Source organism: Mustela erminea, chromosome 15 (genome assembly GCF_009829155.1).
Source record: "Mustela erminea isolate mMusErm1 chromosome 15, mMusErm1.Pri, whole genome shotgun sequence".
Classification (NCBI taxonomy): Eukaryota; Metazoa; Chordata; class Mammalia; order Carnivora; family Mustelidae; genus Mustela; species Mustela erminea.
Window position 1 is genome coordinate 75,303,569 of NC_045628.1, and position 22,644 is coordinate 75,326,212.

The window sequence follows — 22,644 nt, forward strand, 5'->3', positions numbered from 1 at the left end:
TATTATTTTTTTTAAACAACTTTATGGAATACAATTTAGTACCATAAAGTTAATCCATTTAAAGTATAAATTCAGTGTTTTTTTTTGCTATAGCCACAGTTAGGCAACTATTATCACAATTTTAGAACATTTCCATCACCCCTAAAAGGAAGCCTGTATGCACTAACAGTCACTCAGCATCCCTATTCCATCCCCTTCCCAGCCCTAGGCAACCATTAATCAACCTTCCGTCTTTATGAGACATTTCGTATAAACAGAGTAACACAATATGTGGCCTCTCGTGACTGGTGTCCTTCCCTTAGCGTGGTATTTTCAGGGTCCATCCACATGGTGGCTTTTGTGTCAGTGTTTCACTCCTTTGTAAGGCTGAATAATGCTTCATTGCATAGGTATTTTGTGTTTTATTTATTCATCATTTGATGGACATTAGGGTTATTTAACCACTTCTTGGCTATTCTCAGTCATGCTGCTGGGAACATTTGTGTACAGGTTTTTGTGTGGATACATGCTTTCGTTTATCTTGGTTGTATATCTAGGAGTAAATTGCTGGGTCATATGGTAATTTTTTTTTTTTTTTTTTTTTTTTTAGGAATTTTCTTAGTTTTTTTTTTTTTTTAAAGCAACTCTGTTTTTTGTTGTATATTTTGAAGTGTATATTTCAGTGGCATTAAGTACACTCGCATTGTTGTGCAGCCATTACTGTGTTCCTCCCCATAGGTTTTTTTTTTTAATAGTGATAAAATATACTTTTATTTACTTTGTTGAGTTAGAGGGTTGTAAAAAAAATTATTGCTAAAGTAGATATCAGGCAAACGGAAAGGTGCTTTAGAAAGTCCAGTTACCTTGGAGTTTATTTAAACTAAGAGGAAAAGGTCATAATGTTTTTATGCAATACATACTTGGTTCTTTAAATAACCATTGTGACAAATAACAGAAAGAATTATGGAATGCTGCACTTGTGAGCCATACAAAACACCAACATTTTGGATTGTACATAATTTAAAGAAACATCTCAAACACTTTTTGAAATACTGTAGTAGCCAATACACAGAGGCATGCCGTAGTTGGGCACAGGAATACAGTTTATAAAAGAAAGAGAAACATCACACCGGAACTACTCAATTTCTTCAAAATCACTGAGCAAGAAAAGCAACATTGAACTTCCATACCGATTTTATACAACTTTTATACAGTACCTTGACTTAAATCCAAGACTCTCCTCCTCTGTTTTTGGTAAACAACTGCATGGTAAACTTAGATGACTTTTCCCCCTGGATTTTACCTGGGAGTGGCCGTTTTAATTTTTTATTTAAAAGAGGGCAGGTTTGGCACTTTTATTCTGATGTCACCAATGTTAATATTTCTTGGGATCTCAGGAAAATTCATATTCTTTACAGCTGATACAGCATGGGCTGGAGCTCCCGCTAAGCCAGCCTCAGATTTCTCCAGCTTATTTTGTGCATCAATTTGAGTAACAATCTCATTCATGTTGGTCTCCAGTACCATTCCCCCCATCACCATTTCTGCAAGAATATTGTGAACCTTGTCTACGTGGAAAATTAAATCCAGTTCACAGACATTTTCAAAACACTTGTCTAATGTTTCCACAAATACTTGAATTAGATCTAAAATGCCAAGTGCACTTTCTGAAGAATCCACACAGAAGACAAAATATAATGTTGCATAATGTCAGTTTGTTATCAGATCAGTTTGTTATCAGATCCTCCAATTAACAATCCTCCTTCTAGGAAATTACAAACATTTTCATCTCCCTTAGATACCAAATGGAATGTCTCCCTGATGATTTGCTGTTGTGTATCTTCACTGTAGGGCTGGTAGAACTTGGAGAGCCGCGGCTTCCCCTGGTTGTTGAAGAGGAGGATCGCCTTGATCATGGCTGAGCTGGGCCGACAGGGTGGGCGCTGGGGGCCAGTGGGGGGGGCGGGCGCGTGAGCCTCGCCTCAGGATCACACCGGCGATCCTTCCCCCCTCCCCATAGGTTTTTATGAAACAATCAGCATGTCTCTTGGCCCCCAGAAAAGAGAGTAACTTTAACTTTGACTTGGCAAAGGGAAGGATTAATAAAATGCCAAGTCACTGCCTTTTGAGAGGTAGAACAGGTGAAGGGTCCTTGGCTCAAAACCATAGGATCTGTCTGTATGGATGCTACTGCTTTCTTTTTTCTTTCTTTTAAACATTTATTTATTTATTTATTTTAGAGAGAGTGTGTGTGGTGGGGAGGGGCAGAGAAAAAGAGAAACCCAAGCAGGGTCTGTGCTGAGCACAGAGTGCAATCTGGGGCTCTGTCCCACAACCCTGAGATCAGGACCTCAACTGAAACCAAGAATCAGAAGCTTGAGCGACTATGCCATCCAGGTGCCCCTGGTTTAAAAAAAAAAAAAAAATGTTGGTTAAGAGCAGCACTAGGGAGGATGTGGGTGACTTGAAGAGGCTGCCTGAGAACTGGGAGTAGGGGAACTAGAGAGGTGGCTACTGCCTGTATTCTCTGGGGGAGCCCACTGAGTGTCTTGGAGCGATGACGCTGTCCTTCCCAGGCACCTCTCCAGGGCACACAGCATGAGTTCAAGAGCCTTATTTTCCTGCCTGGGCCCTTACAGGTGGCCCAAGAGAATCCTGAATAGAAGGGATCATTTGTAGCATTTACTGAGTCTCAGGAGAATGTATCAGTGTAGGGCTAAAATACGTGTGTGTGTTTTTAGGGGAAACCAATATAGAGCTAGAAGAGATCTTGGAGAAGGTTTGCATGGACCATGGCCAGGAGAGCCTTGACTTCCTTCTGTCCATGCCTTGGTGGGCTGGCCCCTTTGCCCTCTCAGGACCCCCTTGTGTTTTCCCACACCTCCAGATTTCCATGCTGCTCAGCCCTGTCTGGGGAGTGCCTACCTTCTTCCCTCAGCCTCGCCAAACCTTCACCTTGGCCTCTGTCTCCCCTGACCACTCCGTCCTGGGTCTGTTGCTCTGAAATTCCCCCGTGTCTCCTTTCTCTGCTGCTCATTTGGAGAATACCCTGTGGTTTTTGTATTGTATGTGTATGTTTCGTGAGTACCTCTTTTTTTCAATAATATGTCACTTCCTTACTGGCAATGATTGTATTTTATTAAACTCTTTGGGTTCAGTTACTGGCAGAGAGAAACAGAGGGTAAGTGCCACAGTCTACCCCCGCAGCTTGTAGTGAGATAATACTTTTAAAATATTGACAAACCGTGTAATTAAGAACTGATTATTCACACATCAAACAATCGTTCCCTTCAACTGGAGAATTTCTTAAAATAGCAGCTTCCCCTGGCTGCATTTATCTATTTATATCGCTCATTAGCTATTTGGTGGAGAAATTTCAAAACGCCAAACAGGAGCCAGTGCATATGCAGAACGGGATGAAATGAAGGCAGAGTATTTCTGAGATGATATCACTTATTCAGGGACAGTCTCCCAGGAGTGTAAGTACTTTAAAAAATACAGATTATATTTATATGCATAATCTCAATTTATTACTGTTTTTAAACAATTCCATGAGCTGTGCAGTAGTTTCCTCTTTGGAGAAGTGAGGAAACAGTTTCAGAATAATTTGCCCGAGCTCACTGAGCCGGTCAGTGGTTGAGCAGAGTTTGAAACCAAAGTCACCTTGAAGACCTATCTTTGCCTCCTCGCTCCCTCGCATCTCATTGCATTTGCTAAGTGGGAAGATCCTCCTTATGTCTGATTAAAGTTTTACTGTAATTATATCATGGCCCACTGCCATGGGGGACCGATTATACATTCACGTAGATTTTCAGTAGCATTAAAGGTAATGGAGCGTCCAAGTGGCTTTGGAGTCAGGTGCGCGCAGGTTTGAACCAAGGCTCGGCTTTAAAACTACTTTACAGGGCTGGCTTGCCCTCAGTAAGATGGGCGCAACAGCTGTGTAAACGTCAAGGCCTGGTTTGAGTGTTAGATGAGGTCGTGTACATAGAGCGCCTTACATGGGGCTGGCACCTAATAGCCATTTCATTGGAATGTGAGCCATTCTTACTGTTTTTGCCTTGGGGGATATGGCTGGCTTCAGATGCGAATGCATTACTCCAGATGGAGGCAGAAGTCAGAGGCTGGTTGGTGAGAGCTCCGAAGGGGGAGGGAGGCAGGTGGCAGCTTGGAGAGTCACTTCTCTGTACCTGCCCCCCCCCGCAGCACCGGTCCTCCCTTCCTCCCTCCTGCCTCCCCTCTCTCTCCTGTCAAACCCATGACAGCCTGGGGGGACTTCTGCATTAGGTGGTGAGTTGGTTACTTCCAACTCTTTGAATTTATTATTTCGTTTTTCAGATCTCAGGCATTAAGAAATAGAGGTTCATGGCTCCTTGGCAGGCAGAAATCTCAGGGAGAGAAGTGGCCATCCTCCTATGCTGAACACTGCCTCATCTCTGTGCTTTCTCAGAGCTGCAGAGTAGAGATATCTTTCCACTCCAACACTGAACCCATGTTTTGCAGAACAAGAGGACTGTTTAATGAAGTGGCAGTGGGATCTTTCCGTCACAGTGGGGTCCTTCCCTGAGCTCCTGCACCTCACCTGTGAGGTGGGATGAGGCATTCTTTCTGCGGCCCTTGTGAGCACGTGGGGCTCAGCCTGCTGGTTCCTTTCTCTCTCAGGGGACTGCCCTGGCCATCCCAGCTCTTCCAGGTTTGACCTTCACCTTCCAAGCAGAGTCATGCAGAGTGCCTGGGTCTCCAGCCTTCTACAAGATACTAACTCGCCCTTAGGAATGAGAACTCATTAAAAAGTGAAGCATGGCTTAGTCACACCGTGTTTTTTAATTGTTTACTCTTCCCTGTCTTCTGCTTGCCTCTTCGTTATTCTCAGCCCTGGTTTCGGGACAGTGGAGGGTTCTTCAGCAATGTTGTGACGAGGTTTCACTTTCTTAGTGAATATGCTTGTTTGCAGATGTTATTGGAAGCTTTAAGAAAAAAAAATCTTAAACCATTTCACTTAAAAAAGTCCATAGAACACTTTGCAGCGGACAGTTTCACACAGTAAAAGTCACACTTTGTCTCCCTCAGTGCTCTGTTGGTACTTCTCTGCTGCGGACGCTGCCCCGAGCGCCATAGGATGTTGAGTGGCGTTCCTGGCCTCTGAGCACTAGATGACGACAACACCCCCCTGCTCCTGACTTGTGGCAACCACAGGTATCTCCAGGCATTGCCAGATGCCCTTTGGCGGGAGCATAAGCAACCTTGGTTGAGAACCGTTGCCCTGTAACCTTAGACCTGGCCCCTCGCAGCTTCTCTTGCCACCCTTCCTCTTCCCTTGGCATCACCAGGAGACATAGGCCAAGGGGGAAGAACGGCCTTCACTGGCCTGTTGCAGTACAAAGAAGATTTGGGAGGGCTTTTTGTGGAGTATTTTGCCTCTTGGAGGAAGGTTGAGTCATCAAATTGTGAGTCCAGTGACCTTTACCTTGGTGTAGAATGGCTGTAGTTTTAATTATTGAAGGATTGTGGGGAGGATAAATATCTTGCTGTTATTTCCTTGACCACATTTCCTTTACCATATGAAATTTTTTTCCCCTCATAAATTTTAGAGAACCACAGATGTCTATATGGAGTCTGTGGTCTTTCAAACAGCATTTAGGCTGTAGTGTTATTGCTGTCTCAGGGAGGGGACAGAAACTGGTGTAGGTCTCCAGTACAGGTAGGATTCGGGTGGGCATTGGAGATTGGAAAAAGAGGTAAGGCATTCACATTCTCAGGTGGACGCTGGAATCCAGTGTGTGAGTTTTCCTGGGAAACCACTGAGTAGCAGCTGTGAAGCCCATGGTCAGGGGTAAGCCCTTATCATTGAGAAGCCAGGAAGCAAGCACGTGTTAGGTGGTCATGGAGCTGTGGTAGTCCCAAATGTGGGTCCAACTGAAGCATAGGGGAACGTGATCTGTCAAAGTATTGTGGTTTCTGGCGCCCTGCAGGTCTGCTCCTTGGGAGTGAATTATTTCAGTTAATAAGGGTCTGGCCATTCTGGGTAGACCTAAAATGCGGTTTTAAGACTGGGAGGCTGGAGGAGAGAGCAGGGATGGCTCCCATGTTCCTGTGGTCCTCTCTGCAGGGTGCAGGCACAGCCGCTGGGGGGTTCCATGCTTGCTGTGGTTCCTGCAGTACCCGCACAGCAGGCTCCTCGTGGAGCAGGGGATGGAGTCTGAGAGTCTCTGGGCACAGGGTTGGATCCTTCCGGGAGGCCTGGAGGCCTGCCCCGCTGGCTCTGGGGACATTGCACGCTCCTTTCTGGACTTCAGGCTTTCGTTCCATTCTCCACTTCTTCCCTTGGACAGAAAACTGATGTCCGTTTAACTACTTGGCAGCCTCTTAGCCTATGCTCCCTTTTACTTTTTTAAAATTTTAATAAATTTTTCAAAGATTCTTTATTTATTTGACAGAGAGATAGCACAATTAGGCAGAGCAGCAGGCAGAAGGAGAGGGGGAAGCAGGCTCTCTGCTGAGCAGGGAGCCCGATGTGGGGCTCGATCCCAGGACTCTGAGATCATGACCTGAGTCGAAGGCAGCTGCTTACCGACTGAGCCACCCAGGCGCCCCTGTTCTCTTTTAACCACCAAATATCTTAGGCTGAAATTTGAAAACTATTCATGCCAAAGAAAAGAATTAATCAGGGTTTGCTTTTTTAAACTACAAATGCTCCCCTGCCAGGATTTGGACATCCTCCATGCCCACTCAGGGACTGGCTTGGCCCTTCCATAGGCACTCAGCCATTCTGAAGGAGCTCTGTTCTTGCCAGAGATCTTGGTTCAAGTCAGTAGACATGATAGAGATCGCCTAGTTGCCTTGAACTGTGCTCCCTGTAGCTTTGTTCCTTACCACAGCCCTAGCATCTGCCCTTCTTGTGGGGTGGAGCACATATTTGCGTCACTGGAGCGCCTGCTGTATCTGAAAATCTCATGGAATTGCTTTAGGAGAGCAGAAGCATGCCTCTTCCAGTTACTATTTCACCCGTTCTCATTTTTCAAAGAGGGGCTTCCAGTCACAGAACCTAAGCTCCAGGAAGTCAGGGGTTTGGGTCTGATCAGGCCCCTGTTGCATCTCTGGTCTCTAGAACCATATCTGGCATCCAGAACATTTGTGGAATGAAGAACAGCATAAAAACACACTCATAGGCAAAGCAGCTTTTAAGTTGCCAGAAAGTTGGGCATTATGTTTAAAAAATGGCCAAACATTTTTGGTGCTTCATCAGTGTACCTAATGAAAAGATCTGATTCCTTCTGATATCTAAACTGTTCCATAGAAATACGCCTCTGATATCTAAACTGTTCCATAGAAATACACCATAGAAAAACGTGCTGTTTTCATGTTGCTGTGCATACATACGCCCTGTCCAAGTGCCGGGTGCCCCCCATTACACAGAGCCCCGGTGTCACGGCCTCACCTTTCCAGCCCAGCTCGTCCGGTGTGCTTGCTGCTGGCTGTGTTTATGAAATACAGGAGATCAAATCCTTCAAGTGTGAAGTGTATGTAGCATTCTCATTACTCTGTTTTTTAAAAAAAGTGAGTTGTCAAATCTGCTGAAATAGAATAAATCAGCTAGAACATTCTTGGATTAAAGAAAAGCGGTACTAATGAATGTATTTGCTATGCATTCCAATCCTATTAATCCTGATGAGTTCAGCCTGGATTAATGTATGGCATGCTTTTCTTCAGGACCTCTGAGTTGGGCATTAACTGCTTGTATACCAGGACAGGAAAGTGTGAGCAGAGTTTTGTGACATGAGCTTGGATCCAGCGTGGCCATGTTCGTTTGACTGGACAGCCCAGAATGCAGCAGTTCTCAAACCGCTTGGTCTTGGAACCTCCCTGTGCTCTGTAATTGTAGACTGTGGAGGACTTGAAGGAGTTTTGCTTATGTGGGTTGTATGTATAAATGCTTATCATGTTACAAATTAGAATCTAGAACAACTTCAAGTGTTTATATACTAATCCATCTAAAAATAACAACAGTAAATCATTTTATGTTAGCATAACATTTTTATGGAAAATACCTAGTTTCCAGAACAACAACAACAACAACAGAAAATTAGTAAGAGTAGCGTCATTTTATATACTTAGCAATCTCTTTAATGTTCAGCTTAATTGAAGACAACTTGATTCTTATGTCTGGTTATGCATCAGTCAATTTTGATGTGTTGTTTTAGTTGTAATATATAAAGAAAATGTGACCTTGGATAGGTACTTGGAAAAGAAAGAGGACTGCAGGAGTCTTTTTATGGACAATTATGGGTATTCTTTTTTGATACTGCACGAAAACTTGAAAGGAGATAGTTGGTTCCACAGTAGAATCTGAATCCATACTGATAGGCTTTTTTTTTTTTTTACTGGAAAATGGGTCTGTTTTGTACATAAAAAAAAATCCATTTTCTCCTTTGAATCAGTCATTTTTCCATGTATGATTTTGTTTCAGTGAATTACTGTCTTACTGAATTACACAGATCTTCCAGAGGTGGACAGATTTTATCATGTAATTGTTTTCTAAAAATCACATTTGTTAGTATCACCACCAGTATCATCAGAAAATTCTCTAAGTTTTGAGAAACTTTCAAGTTCTGGGTGACGGATCCAAGTTTCCCAAAATTTTAAGTTGTTTGTTTGTTTGAAAGGTCAAATTTATCAATGGCAACCAACATTATCAGTTGTTTTTCTTCTAGATTCTGCTCCTTTTATTCCAGATAGAGATCCGATCATGGCTCTTGGCTCTCTCCCTTCCCCAGAGAACAAAGTGTAGTTTTCTTGGCTTGGCCATAAGGGCTTGCCCCCATCTCCCAGCGCTTTGACAGTTTCCAGCCTTGTTTCCAGCCTCCACAGTTTTTTGTTTTGTTTTCTCATTCACTTAAAACCATACACATTTATTGTCTTCCAGTTCTGGATGGAGATCAGAAGTCCGAAATAGGTCTCACCAGGCTCAGGTCCAGGTGTTGGCAGGGATGTGCTCCATTCCTAAGACTCTGGAGAGAATTTGGCTCCTTGTTCTTCCCAGCTTCCAGAGGCTGCCTGCCTGCCTTGACTCCTGGTCCCCTGACACATTCAGAACTAGGGTGGCTGATGGGGTCTCTCACATTGCATCCCTCTGACACTGACTCTCCTGCTTTCTCTCCCATCTTGTAGGGACCCTCACTGATTCTATCAGAAAATCCTCCTATCTCAAGGTCAGCTGATTAGCATCTTTATTCCTCTTGCAACCTTTATTCCTCCTTGCCATGTAACCTAACCTAGTCACAAGTTCCTGGAGTTGGGATTTGGACTTTTGGGGGGGTGGGCAGTATTCTTCTTGCTGTCACATTCAAGCCACTCTGTTTTTACATTCAGCTCCTGCTCTGTATGTGTTGGCTAGACTCATCTTCTAAACATTATGTCATCGCATAAGCCTCTTCTCAAATCTCCAGGTAGAGCCTGCGGAGGTGGAGACCCCCATGTGAGCCACACCATCTTGGTGCCCTTGTCGCGGAAATGTGTCTGTATGTCGGTCTCCCCTGCTGGACCGTGGCCCTCTCAGGGCCCTTGTGGTTCTTGGCGCATGAGAGGGAACAGCAGTGTGTTGTTTGTTCTGGGCTGTGTTTGAGATGCTACCGAATGAATATCTGTTTCTTTGGTATGATAATGGCATTACACTTCCGTAGAAGAGTGCCGTTCTCAGCTTACCAAAGTGCTTAGAGGTCAAGTGTCATGGTAGCTATCATAGCTCACTCTCAAGTGGCTTCTGAGAACAGTTTATATTTATATAAAGATAAAGCAGATAATAGCAAATGTTAAAATTGGTGAATGTAGGTGAAGACTCTGTAAATGTTCATTTAACTTTTCTGAGGGTTTGGACATTTTCAGAACAGAAGGGGAGGAGAATGGAGTATTGATGTGGAATGAGTGCAGGTGAGGATGGAGTCGGATCTGGGTTGTGGGAAATCCGTGTGCTGCTGCCGAGGTTCTGGAACTCTCCGCGTTGATTTGCATCTTCTTGTGCCTCTTTGGCATACTGATAATCCTCTCTGGGTTCACAGTGGTGCAGATTGTATTCAGGAGGCTTCATTAGACCCCTCCAGCTCCTGGACAAGCCCATGAGTGTGTAAAGTAGAAATGGTAAGATGGAGGAAATGAAGGACTATGTGCTACTCCTCGACAAGCCTCTTCCTAGGACTCCCCCTGTGAAGGTGACTGATCCCACTTGCAGACGGTGGTGACTCCAATCACTCGATCGCATTCGTTGTGGGACTGTAGGGCACTCCGCCAGCTTGTCACGAGAGCACACATCCTATGTTTAGAGCATCCCAGCCCATCCTGGTGTCTGCCGAGCAGGGCTACACTTGAGCCCATTGGGTAGCTGCTCCGGGAGAGTCTGCTGCAAAATGCCTTTCACGGATGGTGTCCCCCTGTTTCCTAAAGGACCCAGCTAAGGCTGTCTACCTCTGCTGGTCTCAGTGCTCAATGCCATTTTCAGAGGGGGGATTCACTCCCCTCACAGCTCCTGGCGAGGGCCTCAGAGCTTGTACTCACCTGCCCCTGTGTCCTAGATCTGTGGAGGTGGCCTGTCTGGCTGATGCTTTGATACCATCCTTGTTTGAGATAGGATCATCACTGATGGAGGTCACGTTGTAGGATCACTGGTTTGGAAGCCACCTTGTCCAGTTTCCTGTCTTGTTCCCCACCCAGTGGTGCTTCACTCCGACCCTCACCTTCTCAGTTACCATGCCATTCATCTTTGTAAGGTGGGGTGTCCTTCCTGCCGCTGAGCAGGATGGAGTCATCCCTCCTTGTCGCAGCCAAAGGTGTGGTGGGGCCAACCACCAACCTGATGGGGCCTAATGATTCTTCTTTACTTTCCAGGAGCAAGAAGCTCCCATCTCATCCCTCCTGAGACGTCTTTGCTCCAGGACCCAGGTGATCCTCAGGTGACGAGGTGACGAATTCTTACGTCCTATTTCAGGTACATTCTGCCCACCTGCACGTCCTGCAGGACCGTCTCTTGGGTGCTAGAATATATTGTCCTTTTAGTCCTTCTGTTGGCTGTTGACTTTATAGGTTAAGGGACAGCTATACTCTATGTCATCGTCTTTTAAAGCTTATGACTACTCTGCCTTTTCAGAGTCCTCTAGGTCTTCAGGCCCATCCACTCAACAGAAGACAGATGTTTCTCCTCGCTTTCATGGTTTTATTGAATTCCTGCATTTCCTTCAAACAGAACTCGAAATACCCTGCAGATGGCAAGGCTTCTGAACAGAGGCCACCAAGGCATGCTGTGAAGAGATCTGCCAGAGCCTGCCCCTCCATCCTGGTGTAGATGCTGGTGTGCGGCGTGGTGTGTGGGACTTGGTGGGACCTGCTCTGGGCCAGGGCCCCTGTGCAGTAGTCCTGATGCACTGTGCTGTGGTCCTGCCTTTGACTCTTGGAGCCTTTGCTTCGCAAGGTCAAGGGCTGGCTCCAGTTGCCTTCCTGCTCTCAAGCTTTTCCTCTTGCTTCTACCCCCTCATTCCTCAGATTTTCCCTCTTTTACTTAGGGATCTTCCTGTAGCTTGTTCTTGGGTTCAGGTGCTGTAGTGATCTGCCATAGGTCAGTGTATTTCAGGTGGGTCCTTGGAGCCCCAGAGTCCTGAGGAGGCCAAGGAGCCAGGCAGGGAAGGTGGGGGAAGGTCAGGGCTAGCCAGTGGGGCACAGTGTCTCCTGTCTGTCTGTGTCAGAGTGGTTCCAGTTTTATCTGATTCTCACAGTTGGGTTCAGCAGAGGAGGTGGTTTGGGAAAGAAGGGTTCTTCTATTAAAATAGTTAAAAGCTATCACTCTGGTTATTTTTTGATTGAAGTAACAAGTTCACCAAGTATGGGCACTTCATTGTTATTGTCACTATTTTGTGCATTTAAAAAAACGGAGGTAAAGTTTTTCAGGCATGTGTGCTTATAAAAGAACCTCACCTGATGTTTCTCTCTCTCTCTCACATTCTTACAGTCCTTTGGGCCATTCAGACTCTTAATTCCAAATATAGCTCTATCAAGAATGCACCTATAATCAAGGTCATCCTTCATCAGAGGGACTTTGCAGGGGATATGGCCCATGACCTTTGCCACAGGGAAGCATCTTCAAGCAAGTGGCCTTGAAATTAGGAGGGCTCCCCATGGCTTCTATGTCCTTGGGAGACTCCCCCCTTGTTAATGAGGCTATTGCAACTGGTCAATGTCAGAACGAAAGTGTAGGTTACCAGGTGCACTTTTGCGAAGACAGTCAGGAAAGCTGGATCCTTGCCAGCAGGGTCATGGGAGGCTATCCTGCGTTGTGCCAGAAGCCATTGTGGACCTCGGATGTCCTTTTCTTTCCTTCTCCTTTCAGGTCGTATTTAGTCAAAGTGCTTAGAGTGAGTTCATTCTGCACTCTTCCTCCTCTTCCTGCAATAGGCAGATGTGTCTGTGCTGTCTTAACAGACTATTTTAGAACCTCTTCCTGTTACCAAATACCAGAGCTTGGCCTGTGTGTGTGTGGAGGGGGGTGGTGCTGAGTGTTCACCTTGGGGTGAAAAGTCTACATCAGATCTGTTTCTCGGATCAGGACACTGCGACAGAATGCGTGGGGAAGCCATCCTTGGTTCTCAGGCCCTTGGGCTTATGTCGTGAACTGCACCTAAATCAGGGGAACTAGAAACCACCAGGAGGTAGGCCCTTCTTGAGTGAAGAGAGTCCTACCAGGTGCCAGATGGTGACAGAGGTGGTACGCCCCTGGAGGCTTTTTGGTCTCTGCCACACTTGTTTGTGCTCCTTGGTTTATCATAACCGTCTTCCTGCCCAGAGGGCAGGCCACCAGGTCGCTTGGTTCCCTTCCCTGGTGTTTCCTCAGCACCTAGAAGGGCGGGGAGGCATAGAGTAGGCCTAAGGCAAATATTTGCCGAATGCTTTGATGCTTGCTTTAGTCTTCCTTCCCAGACTGTGTGCACTCTGAGCCCAGGGACGGTGCATTGCTTACCTTTATCTCTCCTATAACTCCCAGGAGAGGGGCCACATTCTGTGAAAATGACATAATAGTCATTTAATGCATGCCATTTTTCCAGAGGAGGAAATGGCTTTCAGATCACTTAGACTTAAAGAAAAATAATTGCAATTCAAGGAAACGTTAACGCCACCATTAAAACAGAGAAAGTTAAAGAAATGTTGGGCTCTGGTTTTTAGCTTCTTGAGGATTTAAAGAGAGAACGGATGCAGACTCACTCCCTGCCTCATGACTGGACCACGGGAGAATAACAAACCACCAACCCAGAGGCCTGAAACAACACCCATCTGTTTCATTGTTCCTGTAGTTAGAAGTCAGGGCACAGCTTCGCTCACAAGCCTGGAGTCAAGGTGTTGACTACGGTTTGGTTCTCATCCGGAGGCGTGGCTGGGGTAGAAGCTGCTTCTAAGCTCCCTCAGGTTGTTGGGCAAATCCCTGTCCTCAAGGTTGTAGGACCCCAGAGCCCTGGCCTTTTGCTGGCTGACATTCATGGCCATGTGGCTTTTCCAAGTGTGGCTCCTTGGTTCGTTAAGCTGGCAAGGAGAGGCTGCTAGCAAGATAGAGCCTCATGTCATGTCACGTAATCACCGAGTGACGTCAGCACCGTTGCCATGTTCTGCTGACTAAAAGCAAGTCCCAGTTCCCCCACACACTCAGGGAAACACCAGGAGTGGATCGTGGGGCCGCCTTAGAGACTGCCGACCACAGATCACCTTTACTTGCTCCTTGAAAAGCGATTGCCATCTACTGTCCATTTTTGTGGAAAGTTATTTTAAAATGCTCCTTTGTTTTCTCCAAAATGACCCATGCTTTAAATCCTTTAAAGGATCACAACTCTATAGGGTCCATTCCTTCTTCTAACCCACTCGGATGTCCTCTGTGCCGTCCTGACCCTGCTGGGTGGGGGTTGCCCCCAGAGCGCTCCAGTCCACAGCAGGAATGTCAGGTGAAGTTGCTGTTTGTGGAACCTGGCTTTGGATTCCACAGTCCAAGCTGGTTTGGGACCTGGCTGTAGTTTGTCACAGTGTTTGTGTAGGGAAATGCGGTCCTGAGTCTCAAGTGTGACTTACTGGCTGTGAACTTTTAGAAGGCAAGACGCCCTCCCAGTAATAATTTTTTTCTGTGGCAGTGTCTATGTAGACAGCGTTATTTGGGGCGTAAGTTGTGATGTCTGTGGGTTACCCTTTAAAAATTCCTTAAAAATAACAGGAGTCTGTGCTGTGTCTCCTCATTCTCTGGAGATGTGGACCCTGATTGTTATAAAGCAGTCACCAAAGAATGGAGAGTTTCGTGAACGGCAGTCTGGATGATTGACTGTTGTTACATGGAGAGGCTGTGGGGTCACATTCAGGTAGCATTCTGTAGGGGACAGGGTGATTGGATTGCCCTGGAGTCTCCCATGAAACACAGCAGGTGGCGCTGCCTGGGACAGAGGATGCATCGGTGCTCCATCTCACACGCTGCAGGAGCCCCCGCACACTGAATGCTACTCTCTGGTCTGGTGCAAGGAGCGACACTTGTCCAACTTCCTGGGCTGCCTTGCCCATCTGATGGCAGCCTGACCCGCTGGTAGTCCTCCACCAGCATTTGGTGGTTTGCCCCAGCATTTTGTGGTTTGCCCCAGCATTTGGTGGTTTGCCCCAGCATTTTGTGGTGCACGGACCCCTGTGGAACTGGCCATTTTCTTCCGGGACTTCAGAGTCATTTCTCGCCCAGAGAACAGAGACCATTCTGGCCCCACATACCGGAGGTTTCCTCCCAATATATTCTGGAAGGTAGATGAGTGCAGCAGGTCATTGCCAGACTTCAACAAGGAAGGTAGCTGGCCGCACAAGGAGGCTGTGACATCTCTTTCAACATTTACATGCTTTTCTTTTTGGGATGAGGGCTTGCGATTTTGGCTACTGGTAAAGTGTCATTACAGGAAGACCAACCATAAAATGTGGCATTTCCTGCTGAGGGGTTATTCGCGCATGACATATGCCACATAGATAATTCCCATGGTAACTGTGGGTGTGTGGAGTCTGTGTATCTCGGGGCTCTTTGAGGAGAAAGCCCAGACAGGGAGCAAATGGCAGGTGAATGTGAAAGATTAGAGCCTTTGCTTGTGCAAAAGTGCTTTATTAGTCAGATTAAAATATCATGCTCAAAGGCAAACATAATTGATTTGCTCCCCAGAGAAAGAAGGCTGAGCCACGAACAGTCAGCTGTCCCGGTGCTGTTTCCCTCTCCACTCTGTGTTTCCTGACAAGACCAGAGCAATCCTTCTAAGAGAAGGTTTTTGAGATGGTCTTCCTTCGCTTAAAAATTTCACGTCTGAGTGTCAGTTTCTCAGCTTGCCATTCAAGACTCTAGTAAAAGGACGGTCCTGCCCCACCCACCTGTCCACCATCGTCACCCCACTTCACCTGGGTCGTCTGATATGTGTCACAGGCAGTTCAGTGGGCCTGTGCCTTCCCTCCCTGGTCACCTCAGCAGTGACATGTGACCCACAAGACGAACTCATGTCCCTCATGGGTACACAGAACATGCACAAAACACACATGCCTACGAGTGTCTCTCTTTCAGCCACTATAAGCTCTGAAGAACCTCTGAATCACTCCTTTTTTTCCCCCTTAAATCTCTTCATTGGAACCCATGTTGCCTTTTCTGGTTTCAGTATGCTTCCCCAAATTTGATACAGACTTCGGCTCAGAGGATGTGTAGGAACAAGACTGGTAAGAGGTACGACGAGGTCTGCCTGTGACAAACCCTTTACTCGTGGCTATTTTTCTAGGTTAAAAAAAATAGCTGAATATTGATAATTTCATATGGTTCAACCTAATCCTGTGTTAAAGACTATTTAATTAGACTCCATGGCTTATAGCACTGGGGGACTCTTCCGGTCCTGGAGGTAGGGGTTGATAAAGGTTGTGGAAGAATTTCTTCTTTGTTTTCTGGGTTAGCCCTGAGTGGGTTCCTTTCTTTTCACATTCACTTTTGGAAATTTCCAAACATGCACAAATGTAGGGAGAAAGCGTAATGAAATCCCACGTACTCAATTATTCACATCTCCCAGGTAGACTGTTGACATGGATTTAACTTGTCTTTGGACGCTTATGCCTTCCTTTTTTTCCACTTGTTTGTTTGTTGGTTTTATTAGAATATTTCCTTCCCCTTAACTCAGAAGCAGTCCACACTCATAGAAAAAATTATCCATATGCAGAAGATAAAAAATGTCCTTAATCACCTGTTGAAAGACAACTACTTCAGTTTCCCTTCCAGGCCATTCTTTATATAAACTCATATTCAGTATGTTATTATTATTTCCCAGAGGTGCTATTTCATGTTTCTCCCTCTCTCTCTCTGTTTTCTTTTTCTTTTTTCTTTTTTTTTTTTTTTGACACTTTCTCCCTGCTTTTTTAAGGGATATAGTATCTCCAACATAATATCTAATCCATCTGCTTTGGCCTGCTCTTTCTAACACATACTTTTCTAAGCCTTGCTGTCTGTATACTTTCCAGAACATTCCCTGAAGCCTTGGTTGGGCGCTGGAACCCAAAATTCCCACCTTTCCTCACTCCCAAATAAAGTTCCTATTGCCTCAAAGCCCATGGGTCTTGCCCAGCAGCTGGAGGGAAGTAGCTGGATTATGTTAATTTACTCCACCATTTGAATAACTAATTGACTTAATTTTTACAGAGGAGTTGTCATTCAAGAAGAGGGTGTCACTTAACCCTTGTGAATCTTTTATTTGTAGGATCAGGTGACCCATTAAGAATTGTCAGCAGCATGGAGAATAAGTTTGGTCGAAGTTGAGTCCGTTTGGCACCTGGCATAGATAGGGTTTCTGGAATCCAATGCATATATATATATATACATGCATATGCGCACGTGCATGTGCATAAACTGCCTTCTAAACTCCACTCTTACTCTCCTGAGAGGAGTAACAATGCTACTGTTGGTCTCTGGTGGGGATTAAATGAATTTGCAATGTGTTTCTTTTGAGGAGCTGGTGTAGAATGTTCCTTGTTTCCCAAGAACCCTAACCTCTTTGTGAGTCTGTTCTCCAGCTCAGTTCAAGGAGCTGGATCTGATTTTTCACAGCTGCTTTGTCTACCTTGGAACCAGTGCATTTCTAGAAATTCCAGGTTTTTTTTCACAGAGTTGCTTGTGACCATGGGAAGATGGGGAAGCGTGGAAATTTACTGGAGCTTGGTGTCTAAATCTGTGAACTGCCCGGGTTTGTTGAGTGAATGCGTTAGTAAATGTAAAAGTAATGGGACTGTGAGTGTGCGGTGAAAGATCAGTTTTGTGTGGAATCCTCTGCTTTGCTCCGGTCTAGATTCCAGGTCTCCTTGTGCTTTTTGTAAGAGGACAGTTCTGGAAGGAGCTACAGAAAACTCTTTCAGGATACCTTGGAGGCCTAGAGAATTAAAGAAGCAATGTTGAGTTAGTAAGTTTGAATTCTGATATTAGGGGAACTTTATTTAAGCATTGCTTTTCTACTTGAGAGACAAACATGTAACAGCTTTTAAGGCCCAAGTGAAGTGCTTAACAGTTCATGTAAAGCTGACTTAATGAAATCCCCCACTCTGCAGGACCAGGCTCCTGTTCAGTTCTGGTTAATCAGCATTGTACTAGAGATGCCCACAGAGTTTGTAGCTCACTTGGCTTCAGATTCCAGATACAGAACGTTTTTGTCACATACTGCAAAAGTAGGTATGATTAAAGGCATGTATTAGAGGAGCTCTGAGCTCCTGAGGAATGCGTGTTTTTGTCGTAATGCATTTCTGTACACGGGGCCAGGGCCTCTGTCCTGATAAAGGACAGCCTTCCCTAGTGAGGGAAATGCCATCCAGAGACATAACTACTGTCTAATCACATCCTGTCGGCTTGAAAAGGAGCATTTCTAGATTGTATCTGGGTATCTGGTTTTTGTGAAAATGTGCTTAGTAGTTCTTCCCCTGGCTTCTTGTTTTTTATATCATTCTTTAATTTGACTAGATAATATTGAAAAGATTTGACTATAGCTAAGTTGGGCAAGTATCTGTGTCAAAGCCTCGCTTAAAGACAGCCCTGACGGCGGGAACCCTTCACTGATGGGGATTACCTGCCTTCTGCTACCGGGAAGCAGAGACAGCTGACAGTTTGCAAATTGATGTTTTGAAGAAAGAAATGAGAATGAGGAATGGCACACCAGAATGCCGACTGGTGTGGCAATAATAGCAGCTCTTTGCATTGGAAGAATAATGGATTTGGTTTTTCAGTGAGCTCCTTAATGCGATGTCTCATTTGACCCTCATGTGTACCTGCAACAATGGGACAACAGTGCCGTCTCATCTTTAGATCTGGAAACTGAGGGGCACCTGGGTGGCTCAGTGGGTTAAGCCTCTGCCTTCAGGTCATAATCTCAGCATCCTGGGATCGAACCCACATCGGGTTCTCAGCTCAGCAGGAAGCCTGCTTTCCTCTCCCTCTCTGCCTTCCTCTCTGCCCACTTGTGCACTCTCTCTCTCTCTGCCAAATAAATAAACAAAACCTTTTAAAAAATCGTTAAAAAAGATAGATTTGGAAACTGAGAACCCCAAACGCTGACTTAAAGATAATGAATTACAAAAGCCTAGGCTGAGGGTGTGACAGGTACTCAAGCTGTCCCACTGTGGAGTGGAGCGGGGAAGCTGTCGTTCAAGGTGAGACAGGAGATGGGGATAGAGCACACCCCGTGACACTTCCCTGTGAGGAAAATGGGAATTGTTTCAAGGCTTCGTAGACAAGACTATGTTGCATAGGTTGGATTTGAACCCAGCTGACAACTTTTTACATTTTTGTTTGTTTGGAGAAACAGAAACATACTCTTTAGTAACTCAGACCATTAACTAGTCAGCTGACAACATCTCTTTTGATAGAGAGACCCTCCTGAGTTGTTGGAGAGTAATGGCAGTGATTACCTAAGATGACGGTCGGTTTCCTATCTGCTTCCTAACACCGAGTGTCTGCTCTGGGTGCTCTGTAGGATGTGGTCCTGTGAACACTGCTCCATGCATCCTGTGTGCTAGGGGATGGAGGAGCGCTTAGGCGCCACTCTCGTGGTGGGACACACAGAGACCTTTCCCTCCGCCAGTCAGCCCCGCTTCCTGTCCCTGCTTCTCTCCTGTACCAGCTCTCCACACCCTCCGTGCCTGTTCTTCAAACCTGCAGATCCTGCTTCAGAGGATGGGGCAAGTCTTTGGGGCAGAAAGACTTGGGCTTGAACCCTGATTCCATTGTTCACTGGCTACATGCTCTTCGGCAAGAGAGAAAGTCAAAGGAATGACTTCGTCTATGGTGGGCTGGGCATCATTCATTTAAAAAATCTTACCATGTGATTCTCTTGCACACCCAAGGTTGTGAATGACTGTGTTCTGGTAATGCTGGGTTTCCTTATTTCTGGAATGCAGAGTATTGCCAGATAGATAAAGTGGTGTGAAGATTAAATGAAATAATTTATCTAAGGGATCTTTCATTTGGCTGATGTTCCAAAATGTTAGTTGTTATTAACTAGTGTTATTTGTTTTCTGCTTTAGAAAGTTAACACATCTCATCACAGGCATTATGACAAATACAGAAACGAAGAAAACAACCTGTAATCTAAAAGATTATCTCAGTGTTTTGGTCCTTTACACACCCCTCCCCCTCACCTACGTGCTCACTGGGGTAATAAAATGGGCTTTTTTACTTGATATTTTCCCAGAACATTAAAGCTGTTGAAAACGCTTGTCTGCCTGCATACCATTTTGGCAACAGATTTGCCCATGACAGATCTTGTTCTAGTTCTTTGGTTAGTATGGCACTGTCCACTCTCAGCCCCTTGGGTGCATGATCTGCTTGGGTCTCTGTGCTTCGTGAGCTCATGGGACTGTGGCACCACTCACAGCTACCATGGAGCCTGGTTCCCTGCGCCTTTGTGTTCCTTGCCTGGCTGAGGGGCCCTCTCATGGTCAGTGTCTGCATTCCTGTTCGCCTTGCTCTTTGCCATTTCTGCTTTGGAAGCTCTCTTGAGTACTTTCCTTTTCCCTGGCTGACTTCCTGACCTGTGCCGGGAAGCTGTGCTGCCCTGGTGGGTGTGCACCCGAGGTGGGTCCTCATGGCCGCCTCCTGGCCTGTCCCCCTGTGGCTTGGAAGTCAAGACCGAGGGGCAACACCTCTACTTTGCTGCCTCCTCCTGCTTCCCTCCGTCCAGCAGCTCTGCTCCACTGTGCAGACAGACTCAGGGCTTATGGCCACGTGTCGGGCTGTCCACACTGCTGCTGATGGGACATCAGAAGCTTCCGGCAGCTTTCTGCATTTAGCCCTGTGGAATCAGTAGAAGGAGGCAAGCCATGGACGGCTGGGCTCCTGGGGCTTTTTCTGATATGGCCAGAGTGTTAAAGTCACCGAGATTTGGACGACGGGTGGGCGCTGTGAGGGCATGTGATCACATTGGATCTTGTGCCTGCCCATGCCAGTGAGAAGCCACGTTATCTGTGGCCTGTGATAGAAAAGCATAAAGCATCTTTATTACTGAGGCTTCTGATGGAAGCAAGGAAATGCACGGGTGGACTTACGGACTGTACGCCTCTGTCCTTGCCTAATGAAATCACGCGTCTTTTCCTCAGGAAAGGACAGGTGTCCCATACTCTTTAAAGATTTGCATTATGACACTCTGCTATTACAAAGTACTACTTGTTTTTTATTAACCGAAGGAAATCGGAAGATTTTCGCGTTTACAAAATAAAGTCAAAAAGCAAAAATGGCATTCAGCATTTGTTTTGCGGCGCCAGAGCTCTGAACTGTATCTGTGAGTAGCTCTGCTCTATCTCGATTTTCTTGGTGTATCCATTAGCAAGATGTGTCCTAAAGTGTCAGAAAAGACTAATGGACGTGATTTTTTGGGGGTCTGGGAACGCTCAACAAGTTTTCCATGTAATTAATGGTTGTTTCTTTGCTTTACACCGTTTCACTCATGAAGGGTTCCATAACAACACGCTACTTTCAGATGGCAAGGGGGGAGGCCTGAAGTGGCCTTTGAGATGGACAGTGAGACCTTCTCCTTTGGAGTTCCATCACCTGATGGGCCCAGCTTCTGGAGCTGTCATGTGTGCTTACCTCTTCCCACCCTGACACTCAGCTTCCTGGGGTGGGACCATGGGTTTATGCATTTCCATAAATCCTGGCTGTGTTGAGCTTAGGGCATCAAAATGGGGTGAGATTGGTGAGATGTGGTGGGATTTAGTGTAGCTGTTGATCATTGTACAGATTCCTCCCCACAAGAAAGGATGACCTAATCTTCAGATAACACTTTCAAAACCTCTGTGGCAACTTTCTGCATAAACCCCAGCAGCAAGAAGTTCATAACAACCCACCATTGTGGGAATTTGAACGATTAGATTAGGTTTATGCAGATGGGTGTTCTTTCGTCTCCCTGTTGGTTGAATGACCACCTTTGGGGTTTCAGCATGAATAGAAATAGTGGCATAATGTGTACAAAATCCTGACAGTTGATGCCACTCAGAGAATATAGTTTTATGCTTCTAGGGAGATGGAAAGGATATTCCTTAAACTTGAACCCAGGACATGGCAATTATCTCATTTTCAGCTACCCTGCTACTTGGAGACTCGTGCCTTCCCTGGGCCATCCACTCCGGTCCTCCCAGTGGCATTTGGCTGCATTGTTTTTCCAGCGTCTTCCAAGGGAACTGAGCTTGCCCTTACCCCCGATGGCAGGTAGTACTTCAGCAGTAACCAAGACACGAGCATCACTTGTATGCCAACTGCACGGCAGTAGTAAAAACTAAATAAGAAAAAAACAAAAAGAAAAGTAACCAAGGTAAAAATAGTGGGAAGTCTCCTGTCACAAGTCCATTCTGTGCTCCCCACGCCGTGTTCACAGAGCAGTTCCCCCGGGCTGCTGGGGGCAAGGAAGGGGCCCAGAACTGTCCCTAGAGAAGAGAGATGCTGTGTGCCCATTTAGGGGAATTGAATTGCGCCTGTCTAGTCACATTTTGTACTCAACAAAGACTTCCCTTTCCACATTACGCTTGAAAACCAGTATCTGTATCTAGTTATGCAATCCAGTAAACTGCCCCCTTAAGTCGAAGAGGGTACTGCACCCCCAGCATTAGGAAGTGAGTTCCTTGAGCAGGTTTCTGGCTGACAGGCGCGTGCCCACCTGTTGCTGGTGGTTCATGGGCATTTGTGCTCCCCCTGCCCCCACAGCTCTGCACGTCCTGGGGGCTCGTTTTGGCCTGGCACGATCATGGCACTCTTGTTTGCCTTCTGTTCTGAGGAAGCTCAGAAGTGTGTCCCCCACATATGTCTGGGCTCCAGTAGCTTTTGCTTCTGCTCCAGACAACAACGGACTTTGGAGAAAGGAGTATAAATTATGGACCAGCCCTTCCAGAGCCCAAGACAGAATGGGTCTTATCTTTTAGAAGATGGCCGATGGCTCATCCCACCTAACCGCCTGGGCCCCCGCTCACTCTGTGAAAGCCCAGGAAAGAGGATGCTGTTTAATTGCCCTGTCCTTGCCTTGCACTGGCTTTTATTGTTTGGGGGGTGGGGTGCACTTACTTTAGGCAGAGGACTTCTAGGAGGGGCAGTAGGCACTCTCTAAATGTCAGTGGCATTTACCAGTCAGGTCAAAA

The 22,644-nt window shown here is 46.0% G+C and overlaps 1 protein-coding gene and 1 pseudogene across 6 annotated transcripts in view; one reads left to right on the forward strand and one right to left on the reverse strand.

Moving 5' to 3' along the window:
• SLC7A1 (solute carrier family 7 member 1) overlaps positions 1 to 22,644 on the forward strand; it is a 78,929-nt gene that overhangs the window by 27,474 nt on the left and 28,811 nt on the right. For 4 of the 6 annotated variants that reach the window (XM_032314452.1, XM_032314455.1, XM_032314456.1 and 1 more), the window contains exon 2: positions 10,858 to 10,957. The exons of 1 other annotated variant lie outside the window; for it this stretch is intronic. The gene's annotated coding sequence lies outside the window, so the exon portion shown is untranslated. Of the gene's footprint in view, positions 1 to 5,049; positions 5,176 to 10,857; positions 10,958 to 22,644 lie in introns of those variants that run through there. One more of the 6 variants, XM_032314453.1, reaches the window with a different exon arrangement.
• LOC116573977 lies at positions 1,229 to 1,983 on the reverse strand (annotated as a pseudogene).